The sequence below is a fragment of the Monodon monoceros genome, unplaced genomic scaffold (genome assembly GCF_005190385.1).
Source record: "Monodon monoceros isolate NGI ecotype Baffin Bay Population unplaced genomic scaffold, NGI_Narwhal_1 Super_Scaffold_5, whole genome shotgun sequence".
NCBI lineage: Eukaryota > Metazoa > Chordata > Mammalia > Artiodactyla > Monodontidae > Monodon > Monodon monoceros.
In genome coordinates, this window is record NW_021703782.1 from 41,609,444 (window position 1) to 41,626,394 (window position 16,951).

At 44.7% G+C, this 16,951-nt stretch overlaps 1 protein-coding gene across 27 annotated transcripts in view; it reads left to right on the forward strand.

Moving 5' to 3' along the window:
- ELAVL2 (ELAV like RNA binding protein 2) overlaps positions 1-16,951 on the forward strand; it is a 159,052-nt gene that overhangs the window by 18,497 nt on the left and 123,604 nt on the right. For 9 of the 27 annotated variants that reach the window (XM_029202772.1, XM_029202774.1, XM_029202782.1 and 6 more), the window contains exon 1: positions 5,506-6,010. The exons of 4 other annotated variants lie outside the window; for them this stretch is intronic. The gene's annotated coding sequence lies outside the window, so the exon portion shown is untranslated. Of the gene's footprint in view, positions 1-5,505; positions 6,011-8,725; positions 9,085-9,316; positions 9,507-10,011; positions 10,269-10,413; positions 10,667-16,951 lie in introns of those variants that run through there. 14 more of the 27 variants (XM_029202775.1, XM_029202787.1, XM_029202793.1 and 11 more) reach the window with 8 other exon arrangements.

Sequence of the window (16,951 nt, forward strand, 5' to 3'; positions counted from 1 at the left end):
TCTCCCCAAATAATTTTTAAAACCGGTGGACTTTTTCTCTCACCGCTCCCCTCCCCCCATTAAAAAATATATCCCATTCCAGGCGCCCCCTCTCTGCCTGCCGAAAGCATTTTAATGACAGTTCACTTTAGCGGTCTGTCAGCCGACTGCTGCCTCTGCCACCTGAATTTCAATTTCTTAATTTACAGCCCAGATAAAACAGAATGGAGCAGGATCTGGGCTGCTCTCTACATTGGGTTGGCCTTATCAAGCGTGAAGTTTGGCGCATTGCAAACGTATTCAAGTGATTATCTGTTGAGGACCTCTCGAGCCATCTCCATCTCTGCAGCGGGCTGATAAGACAGCTGTTTCTCTAGCCGCTGTCTCCCCGGGTCTCAGTCTTCTTCTGCTACAAACTCTGCCTTTGTCCCCGGGCCCTGGTACGGTCACTTGCTCTATGGGGCAAGGGTTTGATCTGAACACACGTGGGGGAAAAGTGTGAGTGTGTGAGGGAGCAGAGGAGAGAGGAAATAGGAGGGGGAGAGCAAGGAGAGCGAGATAGAGGGGAGGAGGGAAAGAGGGTTAGAGATCCGAGGAAGCTGGGGGCAGGGCTGCGTGCCGAGCGCAGTTGATAGCTCTGATTGACTGGTTGCTCAGCCCGGCTTTATTATTTCAAATTAGACGTGCATCGCACACAAGTGGAAACATAAATCTTCAATATAAGAAAGAGCCTCCGAGCATCGGAAGCAGAAAAACCGTTTCTTCCCAGGTCCCGGTAAAGGGGCCGGCGAAAAGACTGATTGCCACCAGCTGAGACAGATGGTTTCCTTTAACTTTGGAATCTGCTATTTTTAATTACTTGTATTAATTTTGCATGAGATGTATCGGCTCCAGGAGGAAGCTTAGAGAAGGCTGTTAGCATCCCTGGAAGAAACGGACACAAAGCTCCGACTTGCCCCTTCTCACCTCCAAGTTTTTTCTTACCTCACCCTCCCTCGTCGCCTAGATCACCCTTTGCATGCTCAGGAAAGACGTGAGTTTACCTTGCTAAAAGTTGGTCCTGAGTAAAAGAGAGGAGGGGAAAAAAGCTGAGGGCATTTGCAGGAGCGTTTACATAAATGATCGTTGATCCGAAGCTGCAAATAAATTTTCCGAGACACTCCGGGGCACGTGCAACAGATTTCAGTCTGAATATCCGCAGGCAAATCATCTAAAGGAGAATGCACCTCATACACATTTTGCTGAGAGGAGGGGGAAAGGCGGTCGTGGTAGGGGGCGGGGGGGAAGAACAATATAGGCTGGTCTTAATTTACCGCGACACATTACGTTTAATTTTTTAAAAAACCTGTACAATTCACGTGTCTTTAAGTGTAAACAGTAACCTCGGAATTTAGGGTAAATTCTCGCTGAGTCTGCTCCTTTTACAGCCTTTTCCCTTGAACAGGAGTTTAAAGACATGATGTAAAGAGAAAGTAAAGGATGTTTGTGGTGCTGCTCACTGCCGTCTCTGGCACTGTTCCTAATGGAAAGTGTTTGCAATATAAAGGGTTCTTTGCGAAATAGTCTCGGAGGTCACTCACCTTCGGATAAAAGGCTTTGCCCCTTTGCCAGGAGATGGAGGGAGCCGGGGGAAGAACGGGGGGAGGGGAGAGAGGGTCGAGCGTGTAGGCGTTTTTGTTGCGATTCCCTCTGGGAATTTTGAGGATTAACAAATCTGGAGTAGGTTTAGCTGACTTTTCGATGACTACCTGGATTTGCATTTATTTTGTATGACCTCTTTGATGACTGACAGGCTCACTAGGGGAAGAAGTGTCTGGAAAGAGGACAGTGGAGGGTGCGCAGCGAGTTTGGGGCGCTAACCTTCCTGGCGGTTTGTCACTATGGCCGAGTCCTAGCAAAAGCCAGCCTAATTCAAAATAAACGTGTTTCTATGGAGTAGGACAGCCCTATAGTCTGTAGAAATGAAATGTTCCCAAGAACTGTAGTTTCTGTGTCTCACTGGGAGGGACAGAAAACTCCAACAAGCTTTGCAAACCTTTATTCAGGCTCGGCTTGTCTCTGTCCATGGTGCTAACTCCTGCCTCATTCTTTAGCCCGGTTTCATGTTCTAAACTCACATTGGTATCAATTTCCTCGACATTTTTTTTTTCTGTTTTCTGAACTGTGGAAGTAAAGTTGACGTACTTCTTTAAGAAGAATAAATAAAATAGTAATCACCAAGCTATATAATAGCTCTATTTCTCACTCAGGCAGTAAACTGTCACACTTCTAACATTATGAACAGCAGACACCCCCTCCATCATCCCAAACAGCCCAACAAATTAACACAGAATAATATTTTTATACATCTGAGAGGGTATAATGTTTGGAACTATCACCCTAAGCCAAACATTGTAAACTCATTTAAATAGCTTAACTGCTTTCTTTACTTTAAAAAAGTTACAATTGTACTTTACAGCCACATTTATCATAAAACCCTAAAAGTATCCTCTCTTCCTCCCCAGAACTAGTGTAGGGGGGTTATTTATCATAAAAGACATTGCCCGCAATAGCTTGTGAGTATTCCTATGAATGACTGTTCCTTTATAAAGATATTTTAGTAAAATAATCAATTGAATCAAATGCTTTGAGAACTATTTTTTTGCAGCTTTCTCCATGTCAAACTTTTTCTCCAAGCTCTCAGTGACTCCCTATATCTCTCCCTTCTCTGTTGTGGTTTAATATCAAGTACTTTGAAGATATATCAGAGCTAACAAGACAATCATAATTCAGATGCTTTTCTAATACAAGATCAGATGCTGTGGATAATTCTTTACCTAGCTATGAATGAAGAGGGATTGATTACAATTGCTTAATGTGGAGTGTGATGTTTACACATAGTCTTTATTAATTGCAAGACAGAGTATGTTAATATTTCAGGCTGTAACAGCATGAATTTCAAAGTGAAATATATATCCAGGTATCATTTGTGTTAAAGTGATTGTATTCAGTTTTTATTTTTAAAAGTTGGAAAAGTACGTGTTACTTATACTATATTTATCCATTTAAAAGTTTTTAAATGTAAAAACATCTGTTTGAGGAAGTAAACTAGTATTTTAAGACATTTTCGATTTCTTAAATAATTTAACTCCACTTTATCTACATAGAAAAAACAACTTGTTGAAAATGAAAACATTCTGAAAAATATTTGCTCCTCTGAAAAAACTGAAAAAAGCGTACATACTGAAGCCATAGAATTTAGCATTTTGCATTTGAATGGACAAGTTTGCCATTTTTCAGGTAATTTCTTTAACTACATAACACACACGCTGGATTTTCATCACTCCACACCACACCCAGCTTTCCATACCCACCCTCCCCCAATCCTTGCAAAAATATACTACTGTAATCCACAAAATCTTTCTTGTGGATACAAACATCAAAAAATAAAACAAAGTATTAGTTTCCACATAATTAGATGGAACTTATGTAATTGTAAGTTAATGGTAAAGATTTTCTTCAAATTGCTGAGAATATTACGTGAACAAATGCAAATAATTCAATATTAAGAGCATATTAACAAGGATAAAAGACAATTCCCTTCATTGGTAATTCTGACTAAACAGTATTACACTTTTACCCAAATTGTATTTATTACCTTACTCTTTGTACTGATCTAGGGGTGAAGGGAGGGGTTGAAGAGAATGACAGCGAACCCAATCTTCCAACTGTTTATTCATACAGTGGTTACTTTATTGTAGATGAGGTGGAGGTTTTCTGTTTTTTCCCTTTATTTGTTGTTCCCTCAGCCCCTTGACTCCCTTTCTTCAAACAGCTTTTCTTTCTTCTGCCCCTGAGTTCCACCCAGGTCTAGAGAATAGTTTTATGTTGAAATTAGGACCCCAGGCCTGTTGTTATATAAAAAGTAGGGGTGGGGATTAAGGCATGATAATTATAAATGTCAGTTATATAGATTCAGGCCTCCTTTCCCAAGTCCCAGTTATTGTTATCCAAAGTATGGAACTAGGACATATTGTACGGGCTATATGGGAGATAAACAGGTCTTCTGTTCTTTGCCATTAAGCATCTATCAACACTCAAAGACACTTTCAAGGAACTATGATTTACTTCAACCCTGACTTTCTAGTCATTTTGCTTTGTGACTATCTGTCCATTTTCCCTGCATTCCCATTCCACCCCCCTGCAATCTCTAACTCTTACCTGTGCCTCCTCTTTCCGGCATTCTCAAAGATAGAGGCTAGTAATAAATAAACAAGTAAAGGAATTTCTTTTGGAAAGGAATGAGCTTCCAGAAAGATGTTACACTGTGCAAGAATTGTAAGTACTGTGTAGGAAGCTGGTGTTACCTTTCAAGATTAAAAGAAGAAATCCAAGCTGGAAAAGAACCTAGGTCAAGTGAATATTGTCTCTACTTATACATCAAGTCGATCCTGAGGACTACAGTTTCACTTGGAGGAAGAAATAAATACCATGAATAAAGCTATATTTCATCCTCCTGAATGTTATTAAAATATGGGGTTTAATAAAGTAGCCTTCATCTATAAAACAGAAGGGTTGACAGCGCTTGGTCTTCTGGTTAAACTTTCTAAATCCTCAGAGTAAGAGTCCAGATAAAGGTTTGACTATCTTTACCGTCAGCAATACATGTGTGGCCCAAGAACTGTACTGCCACCAAATGAAGAGGAGTGGCTTGTTCTAATTTTATATACAGCTGCTCTTTTTGAGTGTCATCATACACCCCAAAGTGAAGGACCTTAGCTCAACTCAGCACCTCTTTCCCTGGACAGGATGTTTATCCTGCACTTTTCTACTCTGACATGAAGTGAAAGGTAATTCAAACCGTGCAGCTTTATTTGAAAGCATTTCTGACTTCATTCTTATCCTAAAAGACGCTTAAAAAAACCCAAACAAACAAGAGAGCAGCAATATACATATATTAAAATAGAGAAAGACATTAAATTACCTAATATCTAATATAGAATACTGGAACACAAATCGAAAAAGGCATGCGTGCAAGTAATGGATGTACATTCATCCCTTTCACTCAGTTCAAAGAGAGGGAGCTCTCAGTGACTCATACATAGAGGACAGAGTTTAATGTTATAAAGAAAAGTGCCATAGATGAGGCAGTGATGGCAAAGGAAATGAGTCTTTCCAAAGCAGAAAGATTTAAGAGGAAAGGAGATCGTGCCATATCGCAAAAACTCTGATAGTACTGTTCCAACCCTCCCACGTTGCTCTCTCCCCATCTCTTTTTGCTTCTTGCATTTCCCTTCGCCACCAGTGTTAAGCGTGTACCTCTCCGCACAACTTACCTTGAAACGGGACTCCATTGAGCTCTCGAGAGTGACACAAGGACCTAACCAATTATATCGCGCGGCCTCTCCTGGGCGGCCTCAATAGAAGCGTCTGGACCAATCAGGATCCTGGGGAGATGAGCAAGTTGCGTTGTGGCACGACTCAGCGTATACTTCCGCGCGTGCTGCCCGGGATAGGAGCCTGGCAGAGCAGCTGCACACACGGCAGTGCGGAGGCAGAGAAGGGGTTGGTGATACGGTGCTATAAATCTGTGGTCCAGTCCACCTCCCTTTTAAGACGTCCTCCCCCCTTATTTCTGTTCTTAGTTAGAGATGCAGCAGCTTACTCCTGTAGCGACCTACTAAAAAGCAACAAGGAGAAAGACATCGTCTTTTTGAAAAAACGTTCTTTCGTCTCTTTCTTTGTTCCTTCGTTTGTTTTTCTTGCCCCTTTTTGTTTAGTTGAACGGCAATAGGAGGGTAGTCTCCGTCTTTTTAAACTCTCTTTTTTAAGTTTCCCCTCCCCTTTCATATATTTTTTTTCCGCCATTTCTCTTAGCGTTGGACTTTGGGGTCGAAAGCATTTCTTTTTATTTGCTTCTTTTAAGCCGAGCACAGTTTTAGGTTTCGTGCTGTCTTAAGAGAACTATCCAGCAGCCTCTTGCTCATCCTTATTGGGAGAACTGCACCGTTACTTTAAAAACACATATACACAAAAACCTTAAGGGAGAAAGGTAAGTTTCGGTTTGGTTTCTTTAATCATTAGTTGCAGCGATGCGCTGGCAAACCCAGAAAACCTGTAAGTGAGCAGAATACAGAATACGAAGTTAATTGCACATGTTTGTATTATTTCAAAGATACTGCTCTGCTTTTTAATTCTAGAGAGCTAGACTAAAAGACCGTGGACGCATGCTTGACGTACTGAATATTCACAAATGTCAATGGCAGAAACTTAAGTGGTAAATGTGGCCAGGGAAGAACAGGGGTACAATGGGAGTCTAGATATTGAGTGAGCTTCGGGATTGAGGTTGGAAGTTCATTTTGTGGGAAGAGAGGGATAACTTGGGTTTGGGGGGGCGGGGGGGATGCATGCCTCTACTTTCGCGAAGCAACCGAAGGACCGGAGAGGCTTTAGGACCATTAAGGGGAATCAGAAGCCTGGACTTGGAGATTAGACCAGCGAAAACCCCCGACTTAATTGTATTAACCAGATAACATGTGCTGGGGAGATGGGATTGCCAGATGGAATTTAGATGGTGCACCAGGCAGCTAGTTGTAGTTGACTGAAAAAAGTACATGCCGCCTGAGGGCTGGGGCTGGGCTGGGGCTGGGGTGGGTAGAAGCTGTCAAAACTCATCGTTGCGAGGTGTGCGGGCTCTAATTCACGGCCGCCAATGATCATGGTTGTGTTTCAAAAGAAGATAGCCAATTTAGGGCCGAATTCTTAAGCCTGTACCGGATATGAGATTCCCTTTGTTCAGAAAAGCGTAAATAAGATCCTTGGAGCTGTGTCTGTTGGAGGGGCGGCTGCCTGGGAGCCTCGCTGTGCTGCGCGCTGGGAAGTGGATTCCAAGCCCTGTCCTTGGTCCTACGCGGCTGACTTCGCCTTCTGGGCGAGGGGGGAACCCCCTTCGCAGCCGACAAGGCTTCGCAGCCACTCAGTAGCCAACTCGGCTACACATCCCTCAACCCCTTCTTTGCGCCCCCCACCCACCTCTTTTCTCGAATAGCTATTGTTAAACTGACGCCTGGAGAAAGATGGTTGGGGATGAGACGCTGGGCAGACACTTGCTTCATTTTAACTTTTGTGATTTCTCAGGGTTTAGGAGAAACCAGCTGGCTTTCTACTGCGAAAAAGAGAACACAGGGTAGAGGTGGGAAAGGGGGAGGATGTTCGCGGGGCGGGGAGGGTGGAGGGAATGGTGGTGGCAGTGCCCTTGCCTAAGAGAAGTTTAAATTATTGGCCCGAGGGGGTGTGGGCGAGTGTGTGCATGAGAGCGCCCGTGTGGTGCTTGAGAAGGAGAGGATTGGGAAAAGGTACAAAGCCGGCTGGCTTAATTTCTCTCTGCTCTCCATCCCACCCACCCTCCCAGTTCGAAAAGCCAACGCGCGGCCGGTCTTCTCCGGACTCGACTTTGCCATCTCCGGGGTCCTGGGGGCTGGGGATAGCAAGGTGGCAGTGCCCACCCCGGGATCTCAGCGGCGAACAGGACTTCGCGTGGCCATTGTTGCTTAATTTATGCCCAGCACGTTGCCACGTACCCACCTATTTCACGTCTGTAAAGAATTAATATGAGAGCTGTATAACTGTGGGAAATTGGAGGTTGGATACATTCTCTGTTTTCCATTTGCAAGTACGGGTTAGCGAAACTGATGTCGAGACTGGGTATTTTCTCTCGTAATTACCAGCTGCAGATCTGGCTTTACTGTGGCCAGAGTGAGAGAAATTGTCAACCATTTAGAATTTACTCTTAACACCGCTGGGCCAGGATGGATGTCTCTGTACTTTCTCCCTGAAATGAACAGGTTCTTTCCCCTCCCCCGCTCATGTACAAACATTCCTGTTGGTTAAGATTCTAAACCTTCAGCCCTTCCCTACACCCTATTTATTATACCCATCCTCTGGATGTTGAGAGTGGAAGGGAAATGGAGGTGGTTTATTTCTTAGGCCTACAGTGCAACCTCTAAAATGTAGGCTTAACATGGGGGGGGGGCGGCGGGGTACAGAGCAGACAATGGTAACCTAAGAAATTATTTTCCTAACTGGAAATCAGTTCCTAAAAGTCGGGGAAAGGTGTGAGTGTTTGGGGGATGGAAGGGTATGAAATCTGTTTAGGCCCCATAAGATTTCCTTGGTAAAATGGCTTCTTAAATGGGACATCTGAAAGATTTGTTAGAATCTAAAATAAGTCAAAAAAAAAAAAAAGAGAGGGAGAGAAAATGTTGAGGGTTTAAAAATCACCTTTTGGGGGATTAAGAGAATAACTATTTCTCTTAGTTTTTGCTGAGTCTGTCTTACACCAGGTACTCCTGGGTTCCCCTTCCCTCTTTTATCCAAGTGCTTGGCAGCCCCACTTTATAAAGCTTAACCTGTTCTGGAGTTCTCCACGAAAACACAGTGTTTGCCAACTAGAAGTGGTTTGGAAGACTTGGGGAACTCTGTTGAGAGAGAGGTCTCCCATGACTTCAAGAAGTCAGTTTCGGGAAGTAGGGCATCATAAGGCATTCTAAGAGTTTTAGGCTTGGATTGGCAAATTTGGTAGGCCCATTTTTGCCTAACGTTTGGAAACAGGCATTCTTAGCAATCCCCCCTGCCTGGGATGGGAATATTATAATTAACTGTTTAGAGGGAGGCCAAAGAGGCGCAGGCGCTTTGAGCCGTTTCCCCAGGAACCCGTACAAAGTCAATTAAGGTCATTTAATTGCAAATCGTAATTGGGGTGACAATAGAAATGCTGATATAGAATCAATTAGCTATTTCTGGTGTCCCCAGTCTGGGTCCCCCAAATTGAGGGATGGACTGTCTCCATTTCGATCATGGCTGGGCCCCCTACTTTACTGTCTGATTTGACTTCGCCCAGGAGGGCAATTTTGTCTCCTCTACCTCCCGCCCTGGGTTAGAGGAGTCCTTCCCCGCTTCTCCCCCAGCCCCGCCCGTCGCGTGGGGGGCGGGGAGCGCTGGCCGCCCTTAGCGGACCTTGCTGCATCAAACCCGCATCATGCCCTTGAAGCTGTAACCTCGGTCACGTTCTTGCGGCGACTCAGCCGCCCACTGCTCAGTTCTTTCTCTTACCTCGTGCGATTACAGGTAGGTTTGACAGGTGATATTTTTAAATGTAGTTTTTTAGGGGGAAGGGTTAAAACGGAAGCCTTTGCATTGAAAGAAAACACACACACAAAAAAGCCCCAATATGACAGGTGCTCTCGTAATTAAGCGGATGAGCAGGTGTAAAAACGTGCTCCCGCCGCGTGGTTTGGGGTCGGTTTTGACTCCCAGTCTTGGGTCTGGGTCTGAGGACTGGCACAGGTTTTTCCTGGGGAAAGCGATTGAACTGGGCGTGGGGACGGGCCAAGGAAAGGCAGCGATGGGACGCCCCCTCGGTGAAGAGTTGGCCGTTTCAGGGCTTCGGTGGGGGGCGTTGGAAGGATGCGGCGAGCGACAGGCGCTTATATAGTCGAGTGCAGGATTTCCTACTTTGTGTTTGAAGCAGAGTATAGCACCCCGCACAGGTACTCGGGGCTTATTTGAACATCAGATTCCATCTAGACAGGCAGAGAAGGGCAGCGGGGGCAAACCTTTAGTTTTTCGCGGAGGGACCGGACCCTTCAGCTGTGAAGTAGGGAAAAAGCCCTTGAGCTTTGCTTGCAATATGTTAATGTATGTATGTATATATATTTGATACACATATATCAAAGTACCCCCGCGCGAATCGCTCTGGCTGCCCGTTAGAGTCCGGAGCCTCGGGGTTTGCAAACTTGCACCTGGTATCTGACGCCTCTGGGCGCGCGACGCTCTCCGCGCTGCCAGGGGAACCTGGTCCAGGAGCCTGCCTGGAATCGGAAGCTGGGAGGGAAGGAGCCAAAGAGTCTGCAGTCGGGCGTGTGCTCCCAGGCACCGACCCTCGGGGCTGCCGGGCAGGGCACGCGCCGGCAGCAGTAGCCGCGGCGCCGCGAACTCGCCGCCGGCCCCGCCTCCTGGCGCTCTTCCAAGCAAGCCCCTCCTCCCCGCCCCGCTACAAACGGCGGGACCGCGGCGCCCGGGCGTCACTGAGGCAGCTGCGGGCCGTGTGAGGAGGCCGGTTGCTGGCGCGGCGCGGGTGGGGCGGGGGCTCCGCTGGGTTCCAGGCCGCCTTCCCGCCACCGTCAGACCTGGGGACGCCGCTGCCGCCGCCACTACCGCCTCTCCGCGGAGCCCGCCCGGAGCGAATCCTCCGCGGCTGTGTGACGGTCGGCAGCGCGAGCCGTAGTAGCTGCAGCTCTGAGTCACAGCAGGCAAGTGCGGGGGTGGGGTGGGGTGGGGCGGGGGCGGGCACGCCTCGCCGGGCCGCGAGTCTGTTCCGGACGCCGAGGCTGAGGGCGGTGCGCGCCGCCGCGGCGCTGTGTTGCGGAGTCCGGCCTCGGCTCGGCGGGAGCCCTCGTCCGGGCTCAGGGCGGGAACGTTGGTGGGGGCGGCGGAGGTTGTGCACGGGAAGTTCCTAGAGCTCGACCCCTGGCGGCGGGAGTCGAGGGAATTGGTCGCCTCGGGAGGTGGCACCGCCCCTCTTGTGGGCACAAGCTGGTTGGGGGCGGCCGGAGCCGAGCGGGGCCAGTTGCGCCAGGCAGCGTGCACAGGCGTGGACGTGTCGGGTTACGGCCGCGGGTGGCGCGAGAAGAACTGCGCCGAGACGCAGGTGAGTGTATTGGAGGGAAAGTGGGGGAGGGGGCTTTTCTAGAAAAAGGGCAGGATTCCTGTGGTGGACTGGCACCTCCGCCTTGTGGGAGGCTGCGTGCACTGGGTTCTCCAGCCGGGTGGTGTCTGGTGGCGTGCCCACTTGGTACGGCGCCTCCTCGCGCGTGGTCCTTGGCGCTCCCGGGGCGTCTCGAGACTTGCTGCGGCCACGCAGTGTGCGGAGGTGGGTTGGGACCGTGGGCGCCCAGGACAGAGCAGGGAGGATCCTCGGGCCGCTCTTCCCCTTGCGCCGTGTTAGGTGAGATCGGGCGCAGCCGCGCGAGGTCGCATCCCGGGTTTGCGCGCGAGCCGTGCGCTGGGCGGGAACCACGGGGCGGGTCGGGCCGCCGGGCGAGGCAGGCTCTGGGCTTTCGCTTGCTCGCGGCGGTTGCGGCGGCTGCCTCCAGCTCGGCCAGGAGGGCTGGCCAGCTGCGCCCCGGTGCACGGACGTGTGTGCGCGCCCTGGTGAGACTGGTGGAGTCTCGGGTGGACCAGCCTCTGTTAACCAGCAGGTGCTCCTCCAGTGGTCGTGACAGTGACCAGCACACAGTCTTCCCACGGCGTTTCCTTAAAAGCTGACTTGTTATCCTAGAGGGCTGGAGCGCAGGACCTTGCCTCTAGATGTAAGCCACAGGCACGGAGCCGTAGCTGTCCAGATGGTCATTTAAAATAGTGTGCATTTTCAAAGATCATCTTTACGATAAAATGTTCATCTCCTATCGTTTATGTTTTCTGAAAATGTGAGGAAAGGAGGGTTGGTTACCGGCTATCTACTCTCCTTTATTCCTTCCCCAAAGGATGGTGTTTAATGCCACACGAAATATGTCCGGCAAGGACAAAGAGCTTTTTAAAACTTAATATTTTTGTGGACCTACCCATAATAATTGTCTTCATAAAAATGTAGCTCAGGTCCAAACTTATGGCAGTTAAGTCCATTTAAAAACTCTAATAGCAGTTGGGATGTAATTTTCCCATCCTTTTAAGTAAAATCGGTTTGTTTGAAATACTGTTCAGTTGCCCTTGAAGACAACATTGTCAAGAATCGTTTCCCCCAGAGTCGTCTGAATTTTTCATTTGTGCTAAGGACGCTTTTTCTTGCGGAAGCTGACCTGGAGTCTCCATTTTGGTGAGCGGGTGGAAAAGCTTTCCTGGATCTACTTTCTCATCTGGACCTTTGGTTCTAGAAATGGGTGACTCTTGATGGAGGAACTGCAAAGTTACTGCCTTTGGTTTTGAGCTGTTCTTCATAATACGTTTGTAGGAATGTTGGTTTAACACTGTTCAGGTGTGTGTGGGGTACATAAAGTTCTCTTGGAAATGGGGGAGAGAGTAGAGGGGGGAAGAGGAAAACAGTTCTGGAAGATCATGGTTGGGGTGCGGTGGGGAAAGTTAGATTTTGAAGAAACACGTTCCATCCAATTTTCTCTGCTTCTACTTTCCTTTCCTTCTTGAGAGAATGTTCTTGTGTTTGTGTGCTCAAAACTGGCCCCTTAATGCCCTTTCGGGTAACTTTGTGCTGCCACCTTTCGGGGGAGTAAGGTTTTTTGTTTTCTCTTCAAAGACCCAGCCTTAGGCCTTTAAGGCCCCCCCCCCCCTTCTCCCTGTCTTTAGGTGTTTCCTTCACTGTGTCTTGTTTGCTGTTAGAAATCATGTCAGGTCAGCTGTTTAAGCTGCACGCACTCTTTCCCCGTGGTTCAAGAGAATTTTAGTTTTAGGATATGCTACTAGAACAGAACAGGTACCCAAAACTGGTCAGTGTCCACCAGGCCTGTCTGTTATTTCCTACTGAACCTTATTTTCCTTTTCTAGGTTCAGAATGTGTTGGTTGTTAGAGTTCCTTTTCTGGTTTTGGTTTTTTGGTTGGTTGGTTCTGGTTAATGCTTCTTCACCAGAGAAGCGAGGTCCTTCTCTGTCTGGTTCAGCGCTTTTAGTTAAGACTCAGCTCCCAGCTGGTTACTGAAGAACAATGCTCTAAGCGGCATTTCTACTTCCTCATTTCTTAATCCAGCTTTTGGTTCTTTGTATACGGACAGGTGTTCCTGGCTGAATCCTTGTTGCCACTTTCAGCCATTCTAGCCTTCTGTGCTTTTCCTGTTGATGTTATTTTAATTAAAAAAAAAAAATACTGCTTTGCCCTCTCAAACGTCTCTTTTTCTTCTTCTCTTCTAGAAGGAAGTCCCAAGTTCTCTTTAAGGACACAACAGAGCCATCCAGAATACCCCAGCTTCTAGGCTGGGATCAACCTTTTCCTCTTAATTTGACTGGAAGAAAATATATATTTTTAAATTTATGATGCTTTTCAGGCATCAGCATGACACAAGAGCACCACAGTGGCAAATTACTCTTCATGTTCTTTGTCCCCAAAGAGCTGGGTACTCCTAACTAGCATCTTATCAAGACTGACTTTACCTTCACCTTTTTGGTGGCTTGGTCTGCATGGTAGGGTCAGTTCTTTTGCTTCTCGTTTGAAATCTTTTAAAATCTACCACGTTATTACATTCTTGTTGCCACCTTTGTCACAGATAATGTTTATTTGGAAGTAAGGGAGGTTGGAGATCCACGGTATTTAGCCTGGTCAGGTTAATTTTTTTGATGGCATTGGGAGGGGCTCTATAGGTGAGATGGTATGGGGCCTGGATGGTGTGCCACCCTGTGGAAAACCTGCCCATAGCAGTCCTTCCCAGCTGTTTCTGATTCTTTGGAAAATCAGCTGAATGGGCCAATAATCATAGTAAGCTACCACATTAAAGTGTTGATGATGTTGTGTTTTTTCTTTCTTTTTTTTAAGCATGGGTATTTGGTTGGAGGCAGGGCCACTGAATGGGCACATGACCATAATGCCTCCCCATTGAAATTCTTGATTTTTGAACAAGGGGGCCAGTACTTTGATTTTGTACTGCAACCTACAGATTATGTAGCTTATCCTGCCTGGTTAGAGGCTTTCTTGATTGTTAATATTTAGCTGGCAGCATTGCTGCTTTATGCTAATACTATATTATAGAACTGTTGGAAATCCAAGGCTCAGTGCGCTAGTGATGCCACACCCAACTCTTGAATTAACTCTGGAGGACATTAGATGCATAGAATGTTTACTTGCTTTGGCCAATTTCATTTTACTGATGTGGCAGTCTTCACTGGTTCTTGTTACTCACAGAACCCACGTGTTGTGTACTCTAATGCCAAATCCATTGTTTTGTTTCTAATTTGGGAAGAACATTTATCATCTATTTATTTGATTCTAGATACTGGTTGGTTTGCAGCGCTTGTCGATTTCAAGTGTTAAGTGGAAACAGAAGGTGCTTAAGCTTGAAAGGCAATAATTTGTTTTAAGCCTTTTGTGTGGTAAAATATACACTTTTTTTTTTTTTTTTACGGTTTAAGTAGGTTTGGTAACTTGAAATCTGAATTAAAACTAGGAATTAGTGTCTAGTAAAAGTCTACAGAGGTTTTATGGTGTATTTAGGAAAATTTTAACTGACAGGAAATGAACAGATTTGGCTTTTAGCATTCATGATGTATATCATGACTTTAATTTTAGTAAGGTCAAAGGAGAACTTTTTTTTAACGGGGAGACGACTTTCTATATCAATAGCCTTGTAGTCCATCGTATAAAACAAAACAAAAGGCTACTCGTCTGTAACAGTGGGTTAGGTGCATTTTCATAGCCATCATCCCCGCTATTACCAATGCTAAGTTTCCCAAGATTAGTCTACATAAAAATATCTGTTTTTGGTAAAGGTGTTATTTTCTCAGAGCTATCTATGGGTCTGGTGTTAAATGCATCAATTTCATTAATATTCTTAGCCGTATGTTTCCCTTTCGAATGTTGCTTGGTAGTTTTGTGTGATGACAGATAAGGGTTTTCCTTGTAAGCGGGGTTTATGAGGAGGAGGATAGGTGCTTTGGCAAGGAGTGGAATAAGGAGTAAAATAACTGAGAAGGTCATAGGGATAGGTGGCGTGGGGTTAAAGCCAAACCAATTTGGAGGCTGCCTTATTAATTGCAAGTAATTGTGTTTTATGTTTTTTTGTTTTTTTTTAAAAACTTGCACTTTCCTAGTACTTGTCTATATTACTGATTTCTATTATGTCAGTTTCTGACTTAAAATGAATAGCAAAGAAGGTTTGACAGGCAAGACCCTCTTTCCCACTTTTAGAAATTTGAAAAAACTGGATGATTTTTCTCAATAGACTTATTTATCATGAGACAGTTATAGTAAAATGTTAGATTTTTTTTAAAACATGAAGGTTTTGTTTTAGCATCAGATAAGTTTTGAACTACTAGGTTGAGTTTTCTGTATATTTTTCCCTTGTCTAATCTAATAGTGATAGATTTATACCGGCCTTTTTCCTTGACTTAAAAAAGGAGTCTGTCTCATAAAAAGGAAATTTATATTCTATATGATTAGCTTTTCTTTTCCTCCAGAATTTTTGTTGTTGTGGGCTATTCATTACTGGAGATTATTTCAGCAGCTTTAAAGACTATATTAATGGAATATCACAAAAATCCCTATTTTCACAAATATCAGACCCATTAACTGTTCTTTCAGGATGGATTTTCATTTTATTTTGTTTTGCATTTAGTTAGCAGTGGTCAGACTCACTTCAAGCTCAGTATTCCTTTTCACTAATTTTATCTCCTTATGAGAATATGGGCAGTAGTTATTTCAGAGTTCTCAGCTTTCCTGTATTTCCTTATTATGGAGCCACTGTAAAATTGAAATTTCTTGTTAAGATTGAGGAGTTTTGAGTCTCTTTGAGCATCTGAAGAAAGCTGCGGGCCCTCTTTCCCAGGAGAAAGTCACATATCTAGAAATTTCCATACAGTTTCTACCATCTTGCCCTCTGGAGTAAAGACTATTAAAATAAGGTTCTATTTAGGAAATAGGACTTTGAAAATTGGAGTTGTCTTACATTGGTGAGAGCAGGGAGAAATTCAGATTGGTTCTTGTGTGCCGTCGTGTTAGTGGTGTGGGCCTTTAGCTTTCATCCAAGGCAGTCTCTAAGCTTCCTTGTCTCCTCATAGGTTGTTTTAAAATCCATTCTGATTTTGTAGACAAATATTATACATGTAAGGTCTTCTTGTGAACACAGTGCTGCCGGTTTAACTACTGAGTTGTCTTGCCTGAATAGATTTTGTCACTTTGGTTGAAATTCTTAATTTAGCAGATCCAGGCGGAAAATACTAGGCTGGTATTCTGAAGTTTCCGTCATCTGGTTTTGGCTTAATTACCTATGTCCTTGGTTTCTTAACCTTTTTTTGAGTGTGAAACCTCACATCTCATTGATGGGGTGAAGATGAGCATATTGAAGTATGAGATTTCTGGCAGTGGAATGACAATGTTTCCTGAATTGGAAAAGTGGTAATAGGTGGTCCCCATAGATGAGTTTTATATATTTGGCCTTCAATGTGTTATTATGAATCATTGTTTTTATAACATACCATCTTTATAACATACCATCATACAATGTGTATTTCTGCCACAGAGAAAGAAAATTCCCAGACTGTAGGGAGGTTTTGGGAGAATTGTGACTTTGAACATTTCAATATGGAAATAGATATAAATATATCAATGGAATTTGGAAGCGAAGTTTAAAATGCATTTTTTTCTTGAAAATATAAATAAAGCTAAGAGATTACATGTGAAATTATGAGAAGTTAGCCAGCTAACATTCCAGGAATATAAATATCTTAATTTAAATTTTCCATCTTTTTTCAATGAGAAGTCAAATTTTAAAATTGAAGCATTTACATTAAAATAATCAGCCCATATCTTCTTGATTTGAATTTTGTTTGATCTCTTATCAAGGATCTATTCCTATACATCAAAAAAATGAAATTTACACTGAAATAACATTTTTCCCCTGTTGGTTTCAATATCTTTTTACCACCCCAAGTGAAAAGTCATTGATGGATGCCCTATCAAGTAAGTTATTGGAAATTGCTCACTTGTTCAGTTTTTAAAGGATGTTTAACACTTTTTTATTCTTTAGGCATCATTTGTGCATATCAGAAGCATAAGAGGTATGTCTCAAAGCAAATAAGTCACAGTGTGTTTGAAAATAAATTCACCGAATTGGGTGAGGTAGGGAAAATACTCCTGGAACTGTTTGTACTTGATCTTGAATTTCCTCTGAGCTGCTTTTCAAAAGTGAGCTTTTTCTATTTCACTGTTGCTGCTGCTCTACTGGGGGTACCTTTGGTGACACGAGGATCATCCATCTTTATTGCAGGAGTATCTAGAACA